Genomic DNA, 21182 nt, shown 5'->3' with positions numbered 1-21182 from the left:
CATGTTTGGCATCACACATAGGCTAACATTTCATTATCGCGACAATGGTCATTTCAATACTTTCATTTTACCGAATTTCAAACCAAATAGGTTCACATATCATGTTTCGCATCAAGGGACATCGAGGGACATGTTCAACCTTCATATTTAACAAACATGTAACAATATAAGCTAAAATCTCGTTTTAACGATGAGGGTCATCTCAATACTTTCTATTTACCAAAATTAAAACGAAATTGGTTCAAATATTATGATACGCAATAAAGGACATCGAGGGACAAATTCAACATTAATATTTATCAAACTTTTAACCATATAGGCTAAAATCTCATTTTTGGGACAATGGTCATTCAAATAATTTCATTTTGCCGAATACAAAACCAAATAGGTTCACATATCATGTTTCGTATCAAGGGAGATCGAGGGACAAGTTCAACCTTTATCAAACTTCTAACCATATAGGCTAAAATCTAATTTTCGCGACAAAGTCATTCCAATACTTTCATTTTTCCGAATATAAAACCAAATAGGTTCACATATCATGTTTCGCATCAAGGGACATCAAGGGACAAGTTCACCGTTTATCAAACTTCTAACCACATAGGCTAACATTTCATTTTCGCGACAAGGGTCATTTCAATACTTTCATTTTACCAAATTTCAAACCAAATAGGTTCACATATCATGTTTCGCATCAAGGGACATCGAGGGACATGTTCAACCTTCATATTTAACAAACATGTAACAATATAAGCTAAAATCTCGTTTTCGCGATAAGGGTCAAATACTTTCTATTTACCAAATTTAAAACGAAATTGGTTCAAATATTATGTTACGCAATAAAGGACATCAAGGGACAATTTCAACATTAATATTTATCAAACTTTTAACCATATAGGCAAAAATCTCATTTTTGGGACAATGGCCATTCAAATAATTTCATTTTGCCGAATACAAAACCAAATAGGTTCACATATCATGTTTCGTATCAAGGGAGATCGAGGGACAAGTTCAACCTTTATCATATAGGCTAAAATCTCATTTTCGCGACAAAGTCATTCCAATGCTTTCATTTTTCCGAATATAAAACCAAATAGGTTCACATATCATGTTTCGCATCAAGGGACATCGAGGGACAAGTTCACTGTTTATCAAACTTCTAACCACAAAGGCTAACATTTCGTTTTCACGACAAGGGTCATTTCAATACTTTCATTTTACCGAATTTCAAACCAAATAGGTTCACATATCATGTTTCGCATCAAGGGACATCGAGGGACATGTTCAACCTTCATATTTAACAAACATGTAACAATATAAGCTAAAATATCGTTTTCCCTATAAGGGTCATCTCATTACTTTCTATTTACTAAATTTAAAACGAAATTGGTTCAAATATTATGTTACGCAATAAAGGACATCGAGGGACAATTTCAACATTAATATTTATCAAATTTTTAACCATATAGGCTAAAATCACATTTTTGGGACAATGGTCATTCAAATAATTTCATTTTGCCGAATACAAAACCAAATAGGTTCACATATCATGTTTCGTATCAAGGGAGATCGAGGGACAAGTTCAACCTTTATCAAACTTCTAACCATATAGGCTAAAATCTAATTTTCGCGACAAAGTCATTCCAATACTTTCATTTTTCCGAATATAAAACCAAATAGGTTCACATATCATGTTTCGCATCAAGGGACATCCAGGGACAAGTTCACCGTTTATCAAACTTCTAACCACATAGGCTAACATTTCATTTTCGCGACAAGGGTCATTTCAATACTTTCATTTTACCAAATTTCAAACCAAATAGGTTCACATATCATGTTTGGCATCACACATAGGCTAACATTTCATTATCGCGACAATGGTCATTTCAATACTTTCATTTTACCGAATTTCAAACCAAATAGGTTCACATATCATGTTTCGCATCAAGGGACATCAAGGGACATGTTCAACCTTCATATTTAACAAACATGTAACAATATAAGCTAAAATCTCGTTTTAACGATGAGGGTCATCTCAATACTTTCTATTTACCAAAATTAAAACGAAATTGGTTCAAATATTATGATACGCAATAAAGGACATCGAGGGACAAATTCAACATTAATATTTATCAAACTTTTAACCATATAGGCTAAAATCTCATTTTTGGGACAATGGTCATTCAAATAATTTCATTTTGCCGAATACAAAACCAAATAGGTTCACATATCATGTTTCGTATCAAGGGAGATCGAGGGACAAGTTCAACCTTTATCAAACTTCTAACCATATAGGCTAAAATCTAATTTTCGCGACAAAGTCATTCCAATACTTTCATTTTTCCGAATATAAAACCAAATAGGTTCACATATCATGTTTCGCATCAAGGGACATCAAGGGACAAGTTCACCGTTTATCAAACTTCTAACCACATAGGCTAACATTTCATTTTCGCGACAAGGGTCATTTCAATACTTTCATTTTACCAAATTTCAAACCAAATAGGTTCACATATCATGTTTGGCATCACACATAGGCTAACATTTCATTATCGCGACAATGGTCATTTCAATACTTACATTTTACCGAATTTCAAACCAAATAGGTTCACATATCATGTTTCGCATCAAGGGACATCGAGGGACATGTTCAACCTTCATATTTAACAAACATGTAACAATATAAGCTAAAATCTCGTTTTAACGATGAGGGTCATCTCAATACTTTCTATTTACCAAAATTAAAACGAAATTGGTTCAAATATTATGATACGCAATAAAGGACATCGAGGGACAAATTCAACATTAATATTTATCAAACTTTTAACCATATAGGCTAAAATCTCATTTTTGGGACAATGGTCATTCAAATAGTTTCATTTTGCCGAATACAAAACCAAATAGGTTCACATATCATGTTTCGTATCAAGGGAGATCGAGGGACAAGTTCAACCTTTATCAAACTTCTAACCATATAGGTTAAAATCTAATTTTCGCGACAAAGTCATTCCAATACTTTCATTTTTCCGAATATAAAACTAAATAGATTCACATATCATCTTTCGCATCAAGGGACATCGAGGCACAAGTTCACTGTTTATCAAACATCTAACCACATAGGCTAACATTTCATTTTCGCGACAAGGGTCATTTCAATACTTTCATTTTACCAAATTTTAAACCAAATAGGTTCACATATCATGTTTCGCATCAAGGGACATCGAGGGACATGTTCAACCTTCATATTTAACAAACATGTAACAATATAAGCTAAAATCTCGTTTTCGCGATAAGGGTCATTTCATTACTTTCTATTTACCAAATTTAAAACGAAATTGGTTCAAATATTATGTTACGCAATAAAGGACATCAAGGGACAATTTCAACATTAATATTTATCAAACTTTTAACCATATAGGCAAAAATCTCATTTTTGGGACAATGGTCATTCAAATAATTTCATTTTGCCGAATACAAAACCAAATAGGTTCACATATCATGTTTCGTATCAAGGGAGATCGAGGGACAAGTTCAACCTTTATCATATAGGATAAAATCTCATTTTCGCGACAAAGTCATTCCAATGCTTTCATTTTTCCGAATATAAAACCAAATAGGTTCACAAATCATGTTTCGCATCAAGGGACATCGAGGGACAAGTTCACTGTTTATCAAACTTCTAACCACAAAGGCTAACATTTCGTTTTCACGACAAGGGTCATTTCAATACTTTCATTTTACCGAATTTCAAACCAAATAGGTTCACATATCATGTTTCGCATCAAGGGACATCGAGGGACATGTTCAACCTTCATATTTAACAAACATGTAACAATATAAGCTAAAATATCGTTTTCGCTATAAGGGTCATCTCATTACTTTCTATTTACTAAATTTAAAACGAAATTGGTTCAAATATTATGTTACGCAATAAAGGACATCGAGGGACAATTTCAACATTAATATTTATCAAATTTTTAACCATATAGGCTAAAATCACATTTTTGGGACAATGGTCATTCAAATAATTTCATTTTGCCGAATACAAAACCAAATAGGTTCACATATCATGTTTCGTATCAAGGGAGATCGAGGGACAAGTTCAACCTTTATCAAACTTCTAACCATATAGGCTAAAATCTAATTTTTGCGACAAAGTCATTCCAATACTTTCATTTTTCCGAATATAAAACCAAATAGGTTCACATATCATGTTTCGCATCAAGGGACATCAAGGGACAAGTTCACCGTTTATCAAACTTCTAACCACATAGGCTAACATTTCATTTTCGCGACAAGGGTCATTTCAATACTTTCATTTTACCAAATTTCAAACCAAATAGGTTCACATATCATGTTTGGCATCACACATAGGCTAACATTTCATTATCGCGACAATGGTCATTTCAATACTTTCATTTTACCGAATTTCAAACCAAATAGGTTCACATATCATGTTTCGCATCAAGGGACATCGAGGGACATGTTCAACCTTCATATTTAACAAACATGTAACAATATAAGCTAAAATCTCGTTTTAACGATGAGGGTCATCTCAATACTTTCTATTTACCAAAATTAAAACGAAATTGGTTCAAATATTATGATACGCAATAAAGGACATCGAGGGACAAATTCAACATTAATATTTATCAAACTTTTAACCATATAGGCTAAAATCTCATTTTTGGGACAATGGTCATTCAAATAATTTCATTTTGCCGAATACAAAACCAAATAGGTTCACATATCATGTTTCGTATCAAGGGAGATCGAGGGACAAGTTCAACCTTTATCAAACTTCTAACCATATAGGCTAAAATCTAATTTTCGCGACAAAGTCATTCCAATACTTTCATTTTTCCGAATATAAAACCAAATAGGTTCACATATCATGTTTCGCATCAAGGGACATCAAGGGACAAGTTCACCGTTTATCAAACTTCTAACCACATAGGCTAACATTTCATTTTCGCGACAAGGGTCATTTCAATACTTTCATTTTACCAAATTTCAAACCAAATAGGTTCACATATCATGTTTGGCATCACACATAGGCTAACATTTCATTATCGCGACAATGGTCATTTCAATACTTTCATTTTACCGAATTTCAAACCAAATAGGTTCACATATCATGTTTCGCATCAAGGGACATCGAGGGACATGTTCAACCTTCATATTTAACAAACATGTAACAATATAAGCTAAAATATCATTTTCGCGATAAGGGTCATCTCATTACTTTCTATTTACTAAATTTAAAACAAAATTGGTTCAAATATTATGTTACGCAATAAAGGACATCAAGGGACAATTTCAACATTAATATTTATCAAACTTTTAACCATATAGGCAAAAATCTCATTTTTGGGACAATGGTCATTCAAATAATTTCATTTTGCCGAATTCAAAACCAAATAGGTTCACATATCATGTTTCGTATCAAGGGAGATCGAGGGACAAGTTCAACCTTTATCATTGATGAGATCAAGAGCTCATTAAGTATGTGGAAGGAAACCTATAAAAATGCACTAAAAAAAAAATTAATATTTTAATTCCATTTCTGCATGTTATCTTTCTAATTGAATAATTGGGCTATAATCCAAGTGGCCTATCATTATTATTATCATTAGTATGCTACAGATTTGGAAAATAATTGGCATCAGGTTAGTGATATGCGCATGGAGAAGTAACTGGTCAAGCTGCTGATTCAATTTCCCAGCTCACAAATGCCAACATGCACGTTACTGTTAGAATACAATGATTAGCGATTAATGGTTCTTCAATTCCTCACGTTTCATAATTATTGTGGCCAGCTCATGCTACAAATTCCTTATGGTTTAGGATCAAGTTTCTTTAATTAGTAGTCATATTTTCATTGCCATTTCGTTTTATTTATTTTAAATAAGGTATTGTTTTCATTTATTAGGGTCCTTTGGGTTCATTAGAGAAAGAACTCTATAAATTGTAAGTTTTTGCAATGAAATAAAAAAGCTGAATTTTATAAATTTTACACTTATGTGTATTGAGAGCTTTGTCTCTTGTGGTTCTGGATTGAACCATCCTTGATCTTATCAAGAAATTCTTTTCTTGTGGCGATCCTCACATCCATAGACTTATCACTTTCTTGGATTAGAAAGTGTGGCGTCCCTGTCTATCCATTCCATTTCTTCATTTTCGAGTCTTTTACACCAAAATATTCTTATTTGCTTCCGACGGTTCCATGACACTCATCAATCATATAGGCTAAAATCTCATTTTCGCGACAAAGTCATTCCAATGCTTTCATTTTTCCGAATATAAAACCAAATAGGTTCACATATCATGTTTCGCATCAAGGGACATCGAGGGACAAGTTCACTGTTTATCAAACTCCTAACCACAAAGGCTAACATTTCATTTTCACGACAAGGGTCATTTCAATACTTTCATTTTACCGAATTTCAAACCAAATAGGTTCACATATCATGTTTCGCATCAAGGGACATCGAGGGACATGTTCAACCTTCATATTTAACAAACATGTAACAATATAAGCTAAAATATCGTTTTCGCTATAAGGGTCATCTCATTACTTTCTATTTACTAAATTTAAAACGAAATTGGTTCAAATATTATGTTACGCAATAAAGGACATCGAGGGACAATTTCAACATTAATATTTATCAAATTTTTAACCATATAGGCTAAAATCACATTTTTGGGACAATGGTCATTCAAATAATTTCATTTTGCCGAATACAAAACCAAATAGGTTCACATATCATGTTTCGTATCAAGGGAGATCGAGGGACAAGTTCAACCTTTATCAAACTTCTAACCATATAGGCTAAAATCTAATTTTCGCGACAAAGTCATTCCAATACTTTCATTTTTCCGAATATAAAACCAAATAGGTTCACATATCATGTTTCGCATCAAGGGACATCAAGGGACAAGTTCACCGTTTATCAAACTTCTAACCACATAGGCTAACATTTCATTTTCGCGACAAGGGTCATTTCAATACTTTCATTTTACCAAATTTCAAACCAAATAGGTTCACATATCATGTTTGGCATCACACATAGGCTAACATTTCATTATCGCGACAATGGTCATTTCAATACTTTCATTTTACCGAATTTCAAACCAAATAGGTTCACATATCATGTTTCGCATCAAGGGACATCGAGGGACATGTTCAACCTTCATATTTAACAAACATGTAACAATATAAGCTAAAATCTCGTTTTAACGATGAGGGTCATCTCAATACTTTCTATTTACCAAAATTAAAACGAAATCGGTTCAAATATTATGATACGCAATAAAGGACATCGAGGGACAAATTCATCATTAATATTTATCAAACTTTTAACCATATAGGCTAAAATCTCATTTTTGGGACAATGGTCATTCAAATAGTTTCATTTTGCCGAATACAAAACCAAATAGGTTCACATATCATGTTTCGTATCAAGGGAGATCGAGGGACAGGTTCAACCTTTATCAAACTTCTAACCATATAGGTTAAAATCTAATTTTCGCGACAAAGTCATTTCAATACTTTCATTTTTCCGAATATAAAACTAAATAGATTCACATATCATGTTTCGCATCAAGGGACATCGAGGGACATGTTCAACCTTCATATTTAACAAACATGTAACAATATAAGCTAAAATATCATTTTCGCGATAAGGGTCATCTCATTACTTTCTATTTACTAAATTTAAAACGAAATTGGTTCAAATATTATGTTACGCAATAAAGGACATCAAGGGACAATTTCAACATTAATATTTATCAAACTTTTAACCATATAGGCAAAAATCTCATTTTTGGGACAATGGTCATTCAAATAATTTCATTTTGCCGAATACAAAACCAAATAGGTTCACATATCATGTTTCGTATCAAGGGAGATCGAGGGACAAGTTCAACCTTTATCATATAGGCTAAAATCTCATTTTCGCGACAAAGTCATTCCAATGCTTTCATTTTTCCGAATATAAAACCAAGTAGGTTCACATATCATGTTTCGCATCAAGGGACATCGAGGGACAAGTTCACTGTTTATCAAACTTCTAACCACAAAGGCTAACATTTCGTTTTCACGACAAGGGTCATTTCAATACTTTCATTTTACCGAATTTCAAACCAAATAGGTTCACATATCATGTTTCGCATCAAGGGACATCGAGGGACATGTTCAACCTTCATATTTAACAAACATGTAACAATATAAGCTAAAATATCGTTTTTGCTATAAGGGTCATCTCATTACTTTCTATTTACTAAATTTAAAACGAAATTGGTTCAAATATTATGTTACGCAATAAAGGACATCGAGGGACAATTTCAACATTAATATTTATCAAATTTTTAACCATATAGGCTAAAATCACATTTTTGGGACAATGGTCATTCAAATAATTTCATTTTGCCGAATACAAAACCAAATAGGTTCACATATCATGTTTCGTATCAAGGGAGATCGAGGGACAAGTTCAACCTTTATCAAACTTCTAACCATATAGGCTAAAATCTAATTTTCGCGACAAAGTCATTCCAATACTTTCATTTTTCCGAATATAAAACCAAATAGGTTCACATATCATGTTTCGCATCAAGGGACATCAAGGGACAAGTTCACCGTTTATCAAACTTCTAACCACATAGGCTAACATTTCATTTTCGCGACAAGGGTCATTTCAATACTTTCATTTTACCAAATTTCAAACCAAATAGGTTCACATATCATGTTTGGCATCACACATAGGCTAACATTTCATTATCGCGACAATGGTCATTTCAATACTTTCATTTTACCGAATTTCAAACCAAATAGGTTCACATATCATGTTTCGCATCAAGGGACATGGAGGGACATGTTCAACCTTCATATTTAACAAACATGTAACAATATAAGCTAAAATCTCGTTTTAACGATGAGGGTCATCTCAATACTTTCTATTTACCAAAATTAAAACGAAATTGGTTCAAATATTATGATACGCAATAAAGGACATCGAGGGACAAATTCAACATTAATATTTATCAAACTTTTAACCATATAGGCTAAAATCTCATTTTTGGGACAATGGTCATTCAAATAATTTCATTTTGCCGAATACAAAACCAAATAGGTTCACATATCATGTTTCGTATCAAGGGAGATCGAGGGACAAGTTCAACCTTTATCAAACTTCTAACCATATAGGTTAAAATCTAATTTTCGCGACAAAGTCATTCCAATACTTTCATTTTTCCGAATATAAAACTAAATAGATTCACATATCATCTTTCGCATCAAGGGACATCGAGGGACAAGTTCACGGTTTATCAAACTTCTAACCACATAGGCTAACATTTCATTTTCGCGACAAGGGTCATTTCAATACTTTCATTTTACCAAATTTTAAACGAAATAGGTTCACATATCATGTTTCGCATCAAGGGACATCGAGGGACATGTTCAACCTTCATATTTAACAAACATGTAACAATATAAGCTAAAATATCGTTTTCGCTATAAGGGTCATCTCATTACTTTCTATTTACTAAATTTAAAACGAAATTGGTTCAAATATTATGTTACGCAATAAAGGACATCGAGGGACAATTTCAACATTAATATTTATCAAATTTTTAACCATATAGGCTAAAATCACATTTTTGGGACAATGGTCATTCAAATAATTTCATTTTGCCGAATACAAAACCAAATAGGTTCACATATCATGTTTCGTATCAAGGGAGATCGAGGGACAAGTTCAACCTTTATCAAACTTCTAACCATATAGGCTAAAATCTAATTTTCGCGACAAAGTCATTCCAATACTTTCATTTTTCCGAATATAAAACCAAATAGGTTCACATATCATGTTTCGCATCAAGGGACATCAAGGGACAAGTTCACCGTTTATCAAACTTCTAACCACATAGGCTAACATTTCATTTTCGCGACAAGGGTCATTTCAATACTTTCATTTTACCAAATTTCAAACCAAATAGGTTCACATATCATGTTTGGCATCACACATAGGCTAACATTTCATTATCGCGACAATGGTCATTTCAATACTTTCATTTTACCGAATTTCAAACCAAATAGGTTCACATATCATGTTTCGCATCAAGGGACATCGAGGGACATGTTCAACCTTCATATTTAACAAACATGTAACAATATAAGCTAAAATCTCGTTTTAACGATGAGGGTCATCTCAATACTTTCTATTTACCAAAATTAAAACGAAATCGGTTCAAATATTATGATACGCAATAAAGGACATCGAGGGACAAATTCAACATTAATATTTATCAAACTTTTAACCATATAGGCTAAAATCTCATTTTTGGGACAATGGTCATTCAAATAATTTCATTTTGCCGAATACAAAACCAAATAGGTTCACATATCATGTTTCGTATCAAGGGAGATCGAGGGACAAGTTCAACCTTTATCAAACTTCTAACCATATAGGTTAAAATCTAATTTTCGCGACAAAGTCATTCCAATACTTTCATTTTTCCGAATATAAAACTAAATAGATTCACATATCATCTTTCGCATCAAGGGACATCGAGGGACAAGTTCACGGTTTATCAAACTTCTAACCACATAGGCTAACATTTCATTTTCGCGACAAGGGTCATTTCAATACTTTCATTTTACCAAATTTTAAACGAAATAGGTTCACATATCATGTTTCGCATCAAGGGACATCGAGGGACATGTTCAACCTTCATATTTAACAAACATGTAACAATATAAGCTAAAATATCGTTTTCGCTATAAGGGTCATCTCATTACTTTCTATTTACTAAATTTAAAACGAAATTGGTTCAAATATTATGTTACGCAATAAAGGACATCGAGGGACAATTTCAACATTAATATTTATCAAATTTTTAACCATATAGGCTAAAATCACATTTTTGGGACAATGGTCATTCAAATAATTTCATTTTGCCGAATACAAAACCAAATAGGTTCACATATCATGTTTCGTATCAAGGGAGATCGAGGGACAAGTTCAACCTTTATCAAACTTCTAACCATATAGGCTAAAATCTAATTTTCGCGACAAAGTCATTCCAATACTTTCATTTTTCCGAATATAAAACCAAATAGGTTCACATATCATGTTTCGCATCAAGGGACATCAAGGGACAAGTTCACCGTTTATCAAACTTCTAACCACATAGGCTAACATTTCATTTTCGCGACAAGGGTCATTTCAATACTTTCATTTTACCAAATTTCAAACCAAATAGGTTCACATATCATGTTTGGCATCACACATAGGCTAACATTTCATTATCGCGACAATGGTCATTTCAATACTTTCATTTTACCGAATTTCAAACCAAATAGGTTCACATATCATGTTTCGCATCAAGGGACATCGAGGGACATGTTCAACCTTCATATTTAACAAACATGTAACAATATAAGCTAAAATCTCGTTTTAACGATGAGGGTCATCTCAATACTTTCTATTTACCAAAATTAAAACGAAATCGGTTCAAATATTATGATACGCAATAAAGGACATCGAGGGACAAATTCATCATTAATATTTATCAAACTTTTAACCATATAGGCTAAAATCTCATTTTTGGGACAATGGTCATTCAAATAGTTTCATTTTGCCGAATACAAAACCAAATAGGTTCACATATCATGTTTCGTATCAAGGGAGATCGAGGGACAGGTTCAACCTTTATCAAACTTCTAACCATATAGGTTAAAATCTAATTTTCGCGACAAAGTCATTTCAATACTTTCATTTTTCCGAATATAAAACTAAATAGATTCACATATCATGTTTCGCATCAAGGGACATCGAGGGACATGTTCAACCTTCATATTTAACAAACATGTAACAATATAAGCTAAAATATCATTTTCGCGATAAGGGTCATCTCATTACTTTCTATTTACTAAATTTAAAATGAAATTGGTTCAAATATTATGTTACGCAATAAAGGACATCAAGGGACAATTTCAACATTAATATTTATCAAACTTTTAACCATATAGGCAAAAATCTCATTTTTGGGACAATGGTCATTCAAATAATTTCATTTTGCCGAATACAAAACCAAATAGGTTCACATATCATGTTTCGTATCAAGGGAGATCGAGGGACAAGTTCAACCTTTATCATATAGGCTAAAATCTCATTTTCGCGACAAAGTCATTCCAATGCTTTCATTTTTCCGAATATAAAACCAAGTAGGTTCACATATCATGTTTCGCATCAAGGGACATCGAGGGACAAGTTCACTGTTTATCAAACTTCTAACCACAAAGGCTAACATTTCGTTTTCACGACAAGGGTCATTTCAATACTTTCATTTTACCGAATTTCAAACCAAATAGGTTCACATATCATGTTTCGCATCAAGGGACATCGAGGGACATGTTCAACCTTCATATTTAACAAACATGTAACAATATAAGCTAAAATATCGTTTTTGCTATAAGGGTCATCTCATTACTTTCTATTTACTAAATTTAAAACGAAATTGGTTCAAATATTATGTTACGCAATAAAGGACATCGAGGGACAATTTCAACATTAATATTTATCAAATTTTTAACCATATAGGCTAAAATCACATTTTTGGGACAATGGTCATTCAAATAATTTCATTTTGCCGAATACAAAACCAAATAGGTTCACATATCATGTTTCGTATCAAGGGAGATCGAGGGACAAGTTCAACCTTTATCAAACTTCTAACCATATAGGCTAAAATCTAATTTTCGCGACAAAGTCATTCCAATACTTTCATTTTTCCGAATATAAAACCAAATAGGTTCACATATCATGTTTCGCATCAAGGGACATCAAGGGACAAGTTCACCGTTTATCAAACTTCTAACCACATAGGCTAACATTTCATTTTCGCGACAAGGGTCATTTCAATACTTTCATTTTACCAAATTTCAAACCAAATAGGTTCACATATCATGTTTGGCATCACACATAGGCTAACATTTCATTATCGCGACAATGGTCATTTCAATACTTTCATTTTACCGAATTTCAAACCAAATAGGTTCACATATCATGTTTCGCATCAAGGGACATGGAGGGACATGTTCAACCTTCATATTTAACAAACATGTAACAATATAAGCTAAAATCTCGTTTTAACGATGAGGGTCATCTCAATACTTTCTATTTACCAAAATTAAAACGAAATTGGTTCAAATATTATGATACGCAATAAAGGACATCGAGGGACAAATTCAACATTAATATTTATCAAACTTTTAACCATATAGGCTAAAATCTCATTTTTGGGACAATGGTCATTCAAATAATTTCATTTTGCCGAATACAAAACCAAATAGGTTCACATATCATGTTTCGTATCAAGGGAGATCGAGGGACAAGTTCAACCTTTATCAAACTTCTAACCATATAGGTTAAAATCTAATTTTCGCGACAAAGTCATTCCAATACTTTCATTTTTCCGAATATAAAACCAAATAGATTCACATATCATCTTTCGCATCAAGGGACATCGAGGGACAAGTTCACGGTTTATCAAACTTCTAACCACATAGGCTAACATTTCATTTTCGCGACAAGGGTCATTTCAATACTTTCATTTTACCAAATTTTAAACGAAATAGGTTCACATATCATGTTTCGCATCAAGGGACATCGAGGGACATGTTCAACCTTCATATTTAACAAACATGTAACAATATAAGCAAAAATCTCGTTTTCGCGATAAGGGTCATCTCGTTACTTTCTATTTACCAAATTTAAAACGAAATTGGTTCAAATATTATGATACGCAATAAAGGACATCGAGGGACAAATTCAACATTAATATTTATCAAACTTTTAACCATATAGGCTAAAATCTCATTTTTGGGACAATGGTCATTCAAATAATTTCATTTTGCCGAATACAAAACCAAATAGGTTCACATATCATGTTTCGTATCAAGGGAGATCGAGGGACAAGTTCAACTTTTATCAAACTTCTAACCATATAGGCTAAAATCTCATTTTCGCGACAAAGTCATTCCAATACTTTCATTTTTCCAAATATAAAACCAAATAGGTTCACATATCATGTTTCGCATCGAGGGACATCGAGGGACAAGTTCACTGTTTATCAAACTTCTAACCACATAGGCTAACATTTCATTTTCGCGAAAAGGGTCATTTCAATACTTTCATTTTACCAAATTTCAAACCAAATAGGTTCACATATCATGTTTCTCATCAAGGGACATCGAGGGACATGTTCAACCTTCATATTTAACAAACATGTAACAATATAAGCTAAAATATCGTTTTCGCTATAAGGGTCATCTCATTACTTTCTATTTACTAAATTTAAAACGAAATTGGTTCAAATATTATGTTACGCAATAAAGGACATCAAGGGACAATTTCAACATTAATATTTATCAAACTTTTAACCATATAGGCAAAAATCTCATTTTTGGGACAATGGTCATTCAAATAATTTCATTTTGCCGAATACAAAACCAAATAGGTTCACATATCATGTTTCGTATCAAGGGAGATCGAGGGACAAGTTCAACCTTTATCATATAGGCTAAAATCTCATTTTCGCGACAAAGTCATTCCAATGCTTTCATTTTTCCGAATATAAAACCAAGTAGGTTCACATATCATGTTTCGCATCAAGGGACATCGAGGGACAAGTTCACTGTTTATCAAACTTCTAACCACAAAGGCTAACATTTCGTTTTCACGACAAGGGTCATTTCAATACTTTCATTTTACCGAATTTCAAACCAAATAGGTTCACATATCATGTTTCGCATCAAGGGACATCGAGGGACATGTTCAACCTTCATATTTAACAAACATGTAACAATATAAGCTAAAATATCGTTTTTGCTATAAGGGTCATCTCATTACTTTCTATTTACTAAATTTAAAACGAAATTGGTTCAAATATTATGTTACGCAATAAAGGACATCGAGGGACAATTTCAACATTAATATTTATCAAATTTTTAACCATATAGGCTAAAATCACATTTTTGGGACAATGGTCATTCAAATAATTTCATTTTGCCGAATACAAAACCAAATAGGTTCACATATCATGTTTCGTATCAAGGGAGATCGAGGGACAAGTTCAACCTTTATCAAACTTCTAACCATATAGGCTAAAATCTAATTTTCGCGACAAAGTCATTCCAATACTTTCATTTTTCCGAATATAAAACCAAATAGGTTCACATATCATGTTTCGCATCAAGGGACATCAAGGGACAAGTTCACCGTTTATCAAACTTCTAACCACATAGGCTAACATTTCATTTTCGCGACAAGGGTCATTTCAATACTTTCATTTTACCAAATTTCAAACCAAATAGGTTCACATATCATGTTTGGCATCACACATAGGCTAACATTTCATTATCGCGACAATGGTCATTTCAATACTTTCATTTTACCGAATTTCAAACCAAATAGGTTCACATATCATGTTTCGCATCAAGGGACATGGAGGGACATGTTCAACCTTCATATTTAACAAACATGTAACAATATAAGCTAAAATCTCGTTTTAACGATGAGGGTCATCTCAATACTTTCTATTTACCAAAATTAAAACGAAATTGGTTCAAATATTATGATACGCAATAAAGGACATCGAGGGACAAATTCAACATTAATATTTATCAAACTTTTAACCATATAGGCTAAAATCTCATTTTTGGGACAATGGTCATTCAAATAATTTCATTTTGCCGAATACAAAACCAAATAGGTTCACATATCATGTTTCGTATCAAGGGAGATCGAGGGACAAGTTCAACCTTTATCAAACTTCTAACCATATAGGTTAAAATCTAATTTTCGCGACAAAGTCATTCCAATACTTTCATTTTTCCGAATATAAAACTAAATAGATTCACATATCATCTTTCGCATCAAGGGACATCGAGGGACAAGTTCACGGTTTATCAAACTTCTAACCACATAGGCTAACATTTCATTTTCGCGACAAGGGTCATTTCAATACTTTCATTTTACCAAATTTTAAACGAAATAGGTTCACATATCATGTTTCGCATCAAGGGACATCGAGGGACATGTTCAACCTTCATATTTAACAAACATGTAACAATATAAGCAAAAATCTCGTTTTCGCGATAAGGGTCATCTCGTTACTTTCTATTTACCAAATTTAAAACGAAATTGGTTCAAATATTATGATACGCAATAAAGGACATCGAGGGACAAATTCAACATTAATATTTATCAAACTTTTAACCATATAGGCTAAAATCTCATTTTTGGGACAATGGTCATTCAAATAATTTCATTTTGCCGAATACAAAACCAAATAGGTTCACATATCATGTTTCGTATCAAGGGAGATCGAGGGACAAGTTCAACTTTTATCAAACTTCTAACCATATAGAATAAAATCTCATTTTCGCGACAAAGTCATTCCAATACTTTCATTTTTCCAAATATAAAACCAAATAGGTTCACATATCATGTTTCGCATCGAGGGACATCGAGGGACAAGTTCACTGTTTATCAAACTTCTAACCACATAGGCTAACATTTCATTTTCGCGAAAAGGGTCATTTCAATACTTTCATTTTACCAAATTTCAAACCAAATAGGTTCACATATCATGTTTCTCATCAAGGGACATCGAGGGACATGTTCAACCTTCATATTTAACAAACATGTAACAATATAAGCTAAAATATCGTTTTCGCTATAAGGGTCATCTCATTACTTTCTATTTACTAAATTTAAAACGAAATTGGTTCAAATATTATGTTACGCAATAAAGGACATCAAGGGACAATTTCAACATTAATATTTATCAAACTTTTAACCATATAGGCAAAAATCTCATTTTTGGGACAATGGTCATTCGAATAATTTCATTTTGCCGAATACAAAACCAAATAGGTTCACATATCATGTTTCGTATCAAGGGAGATCGAGGGACAAGTTCAACCTTTATCATATAGGCTAAAATCTCATTTTCGCGACAAAGTCATTCCAATGCTTTCATTTTTCCGAATATAAAACCAAATAGGTTCACATATCATGTTTCGCATCAAGGGACATCGAGGGACAAGTTCACTGTTTATCAAACTTCTAACCACAAAGGCTAACATTTCATTTTCACGACAAGGGTCATTTCAATACTTTCATTTTACCGAATTTCAAACCAAATAGGTTCACATATCATGTTTCTCATCAAGGGACATCGAGGGACATGTTCAACCTTCATATTTAACAAACATGTAACAATATAAGCTAAAATATCGTTTTCGCTATAAGGGTCATCTCATTACTTTCTATTTACTAAATTTAAAACGAAATTGGTTCAAATATTATGTTACGCAATAAAGGACATCGAGGGACAATTTCAACATTAATATTTATCAAATTTTTAACCATATAGGCTAAAATCACATTTTTGGGACAATGGTCATTCAAATAATTTCATTTTGCCGAATACAAAACCAAATAGGTTCACATATCATGTTTCGTATCAAGGGAGATCGAGGGACAAGTTCAACCTTTATCAAACTTCTAACCATATAGGCTAAAATCTAATTTTCGCGACAAAGTCATTCCAATACTTTCATTTTTCCGAATATAAAACCAAATAGGTTCACATATCATGTTTCGCATCAAGGGACATCAAGGGACAAGTTCACCGTTTATCAAACTTCTAACCACATAGGCTAACATTTCATTTTCGCGACAAGGGTCATTTCAATACTTTCATTTTACCAAATTTCAAACCAAATAGGTTCACATATCATGTTTGGCATCACACATAGGCTAACATTTCATTATCGCGACAATGGTCATTTCAATACTTTCATTTTACCGAATTTCAAACCAAATAGGTTCACATATCATGTTTCGCATCAAGGGACATCGAGGGACATGTTCAACCTTCATATTTAACAAACATGTAACAATATAAGCTAAAATCTCGTTTTAACGATGAGGATCATCTCAATACTTTCTATTTACCAAAATTAAAACGAAATTGGTTCAAATATTATGATACGCAATAAAGGACATCGAGGTACAAATTCAACATTAATATTTATCAAACTTTTAACCATATAGGCTAAAATCTCATTTTTGGGACAATGGTCATTCAAATAATTTCATTTTGCCGAATACAAAACCAAATAGGTTCACATATCATGTTTCGTATCAAGGGAGATCGAGGGACAAGTTCAACCTTTATCAAACTTCTAACCATATAGGTTAAAATCTAATTTTCGCGACAAAGTCATTCCAATACTTTCATTTTTCCGAATATAAAACTAAATAGATTCACATATCATCTTTCGCATCAAGGGACATCGAGGGACAAGTTCACTGTTTATCAAACATCTAACCACATAGGCTAACATTTCATTTTCGCGACAAGGGTCATTTCAATACTTTCATTTTACCAAATTTTAAACCAAATAGGTTCACATATCATGTTTCGCATCAAGGGACATCGAGGGACATGTTCAACCTTCATATTTAACAAACATGTAACAATATAAGCTAAAATCTCGTTTTCGCGATAAGGGTCATTTCATTACTTTCTATTTACCAAATTTAAAACGAAATTGGTTCAAATATTATGTTACGCAATAAAGGACATCGAGGGACAAATTCAACATTAATATTTATCAAACTTTTAACCATATAGGCTAAAATCTCATTTATGGGACAATGGTCATTCAAATAATTTCATTTTGCCGAATACAAAACCAAATAGGTTCACATATCATGTTTCGTATCAAGGGAGATCGAGGGACAAGTTCAACCTTTATCAAACTTCTAACCATATAGGCTAAAATCTCATTTTCGCGACAAAGTCATTCCAATACTTTCATTTTTCCAAATATAAAACCAAATAGGTTCACATATCATGTTTCGCATCAAGGGACATCGAGGGACAAGTTCACTGTTTATCAAACTTCTAACCACATAGGCTAACATTTCATTTTCGCGACAAGGGTCATTTCAATACTTTCATTTTACCAAATTTCAAACCAAATAGGTTCACATATCATGTTTCGCATCAAGGGACATCGAGGGACATGTTCAACCTTCATATTTAACAAACATGTAACAATATAAGCTAAAATATCATTTTCGCGATAAGGGTCATCTCATTACTTTCTATTTACTAAATTTAAAACGAAATTGGTTCAAATATTATGTTACGCAATAAAGGACATCAAGGGACAATTTCAACATTAATATTTATCAAACTTTTAACCATATAGGCAAAAATCTCATTTTTGGGACAATGGTCATTCGAATAATTTCATTTTGCCGAATACAAAACCAAATAGGTTCACATATCATGTTTCGTATCAAGGGAGATCGAGGGACAAGTTCAACCTTTATCATATAGGCTAAAATCTCATTTTCGAGACAAAGTCATTCCAATGCTTTCATTTTTCCGAATATAAAACCAAATAGGTTCACATATCATGTTTCGCATCAAGGGACATCGAGGGACAAGTTCACTGTTTATCAAACTTCTAACCACAAAGGCTAACATTTCATTTTCACGACAAGGGTCATTTCAATACTTTCATTTTACCGAATTTCAAACCAAATAGGTTCACATATCATGTTTCGCATCAAGGGACATCGAGGGACATGTTCAACCTTCATATTTAACAAACATGTAACAATATAAGCTAAAATATCGTTTTCGCTATAAGGGTCATCTCATTACTTTCTATTTACTAAATTTAAAACGAAATTGGTTCAAATATTATGTTACGCAATAAAGGACATCGAGGGACAATTTCAACATTAATATTTATCAAATTTTTAACCATATAGGCTAAAATCACATTTTTGGGACAATGGTCATTCAAATAATTTCATTTTGCCGAATACAAAACCAAATAGGTTCACATATCATGTTTCGTATCAAGGGAGATCGAGGGACAAGTTCAACCTTTATCAAACTTCTAACCATATAGGTTAAAATCTAATTTTCGCGACAAAGTCATTCCAATACTTTCATTTTTCCGAATATAAAACTAAATAGATTCACATATCATCTTTCGCATCAAGGGACATCGAGGGACAAGTTCACTGTTTATCAAACATCTAACCACATAGGCTAACATTTCATTTTCGCGACAAGGGTCATTTCAATACTTTCATTTTACCAAATTTTAAACCAAATAGGTTCACATATCATGTTTCGCATCAAGGGACATCGAGGGACATGTTCAACCTTCATATTTAACAAACATGTAACAATATAAGCTAAAATCTCGTTTTCGCGATAAGGGTCATTTCATTACTTTCTATTTACCAAATTTAAAACGAAATTGGTTCAAATATTATGTTACGCAATAAAGGACATCGAGGGACAAATTCAACATTAATATTTATCAAACTTTTAACCATATAGGCTAAAATCTCATTTATGGGACAATGGTCATTCAAATAATTTCATTTTGCCGAATACAAAACCAAATAGGTTCACATATCATGTTTCGTATCAAGGGAGATCGAGGGACAAGTTCAACCTTTATCAAACTTCTAACCATATAGGCTAAAATCTCATTTTCGCGACAAAGTCATTCCAATACTTTCATTTTTCCAAATATAAAACCAAATAGGTTCACATATCATGTTTCGCATCAAGGGACATCGAGGGACAAGTTCACTGTTTATCAAACTTCTAACCACATAGGCTAACATTTCATTTTCGCGACAAGGGTCATTTCAATACTTTCATTTTACCAAATTTCAAACCAAATAGGTTCACATATCATGTTTCGCATCAAGGGACATCGAGGGACATGTTCAACCTTCATATTTAACAAACATGTAACAATATAAGCTAAAATATCATTTTCGCGATAAGGGTCATCTCATTACTTTCTATTTACTAAATTTAAAACGAAATTGGTTCAAATATTATGTTACGCAATAAAGGACATCAAGGGACAATTTCAACATTAATATTTATCAAACTTTTAACCATATAGGCAAAAATCTCATTTTTGGGACAATGGTCATTCGAATAATTTCATTTTGCCGAATACAAAACCAAATAGGTTCACATATCATGTTTCGTATCAAGGGAGATCGAGGGACAAGTTCAACCTTTATCATATAGGCTAAAATCTCATTTTC

Source organism: Medicago sativa, chromosome 7, assembly GCF_051527215.1.
Source record: "Medicago sativa cultivar Bolivia chromosome 7, Bolivia_mono, whole genome shotgun sequence".
Classification (NCBI taxonomy): domain Eukaryota; kingdom Viridiplantae; phylum Streptophyta; class Magnoliopsida; order Fabales; family Fabaceae; genus Medicago; species Medicago sativa.
The sequence above is the reverse complement of the archived record's forward strand: the minus strand, read 5'-3'. Positions refer to the sequence as shown.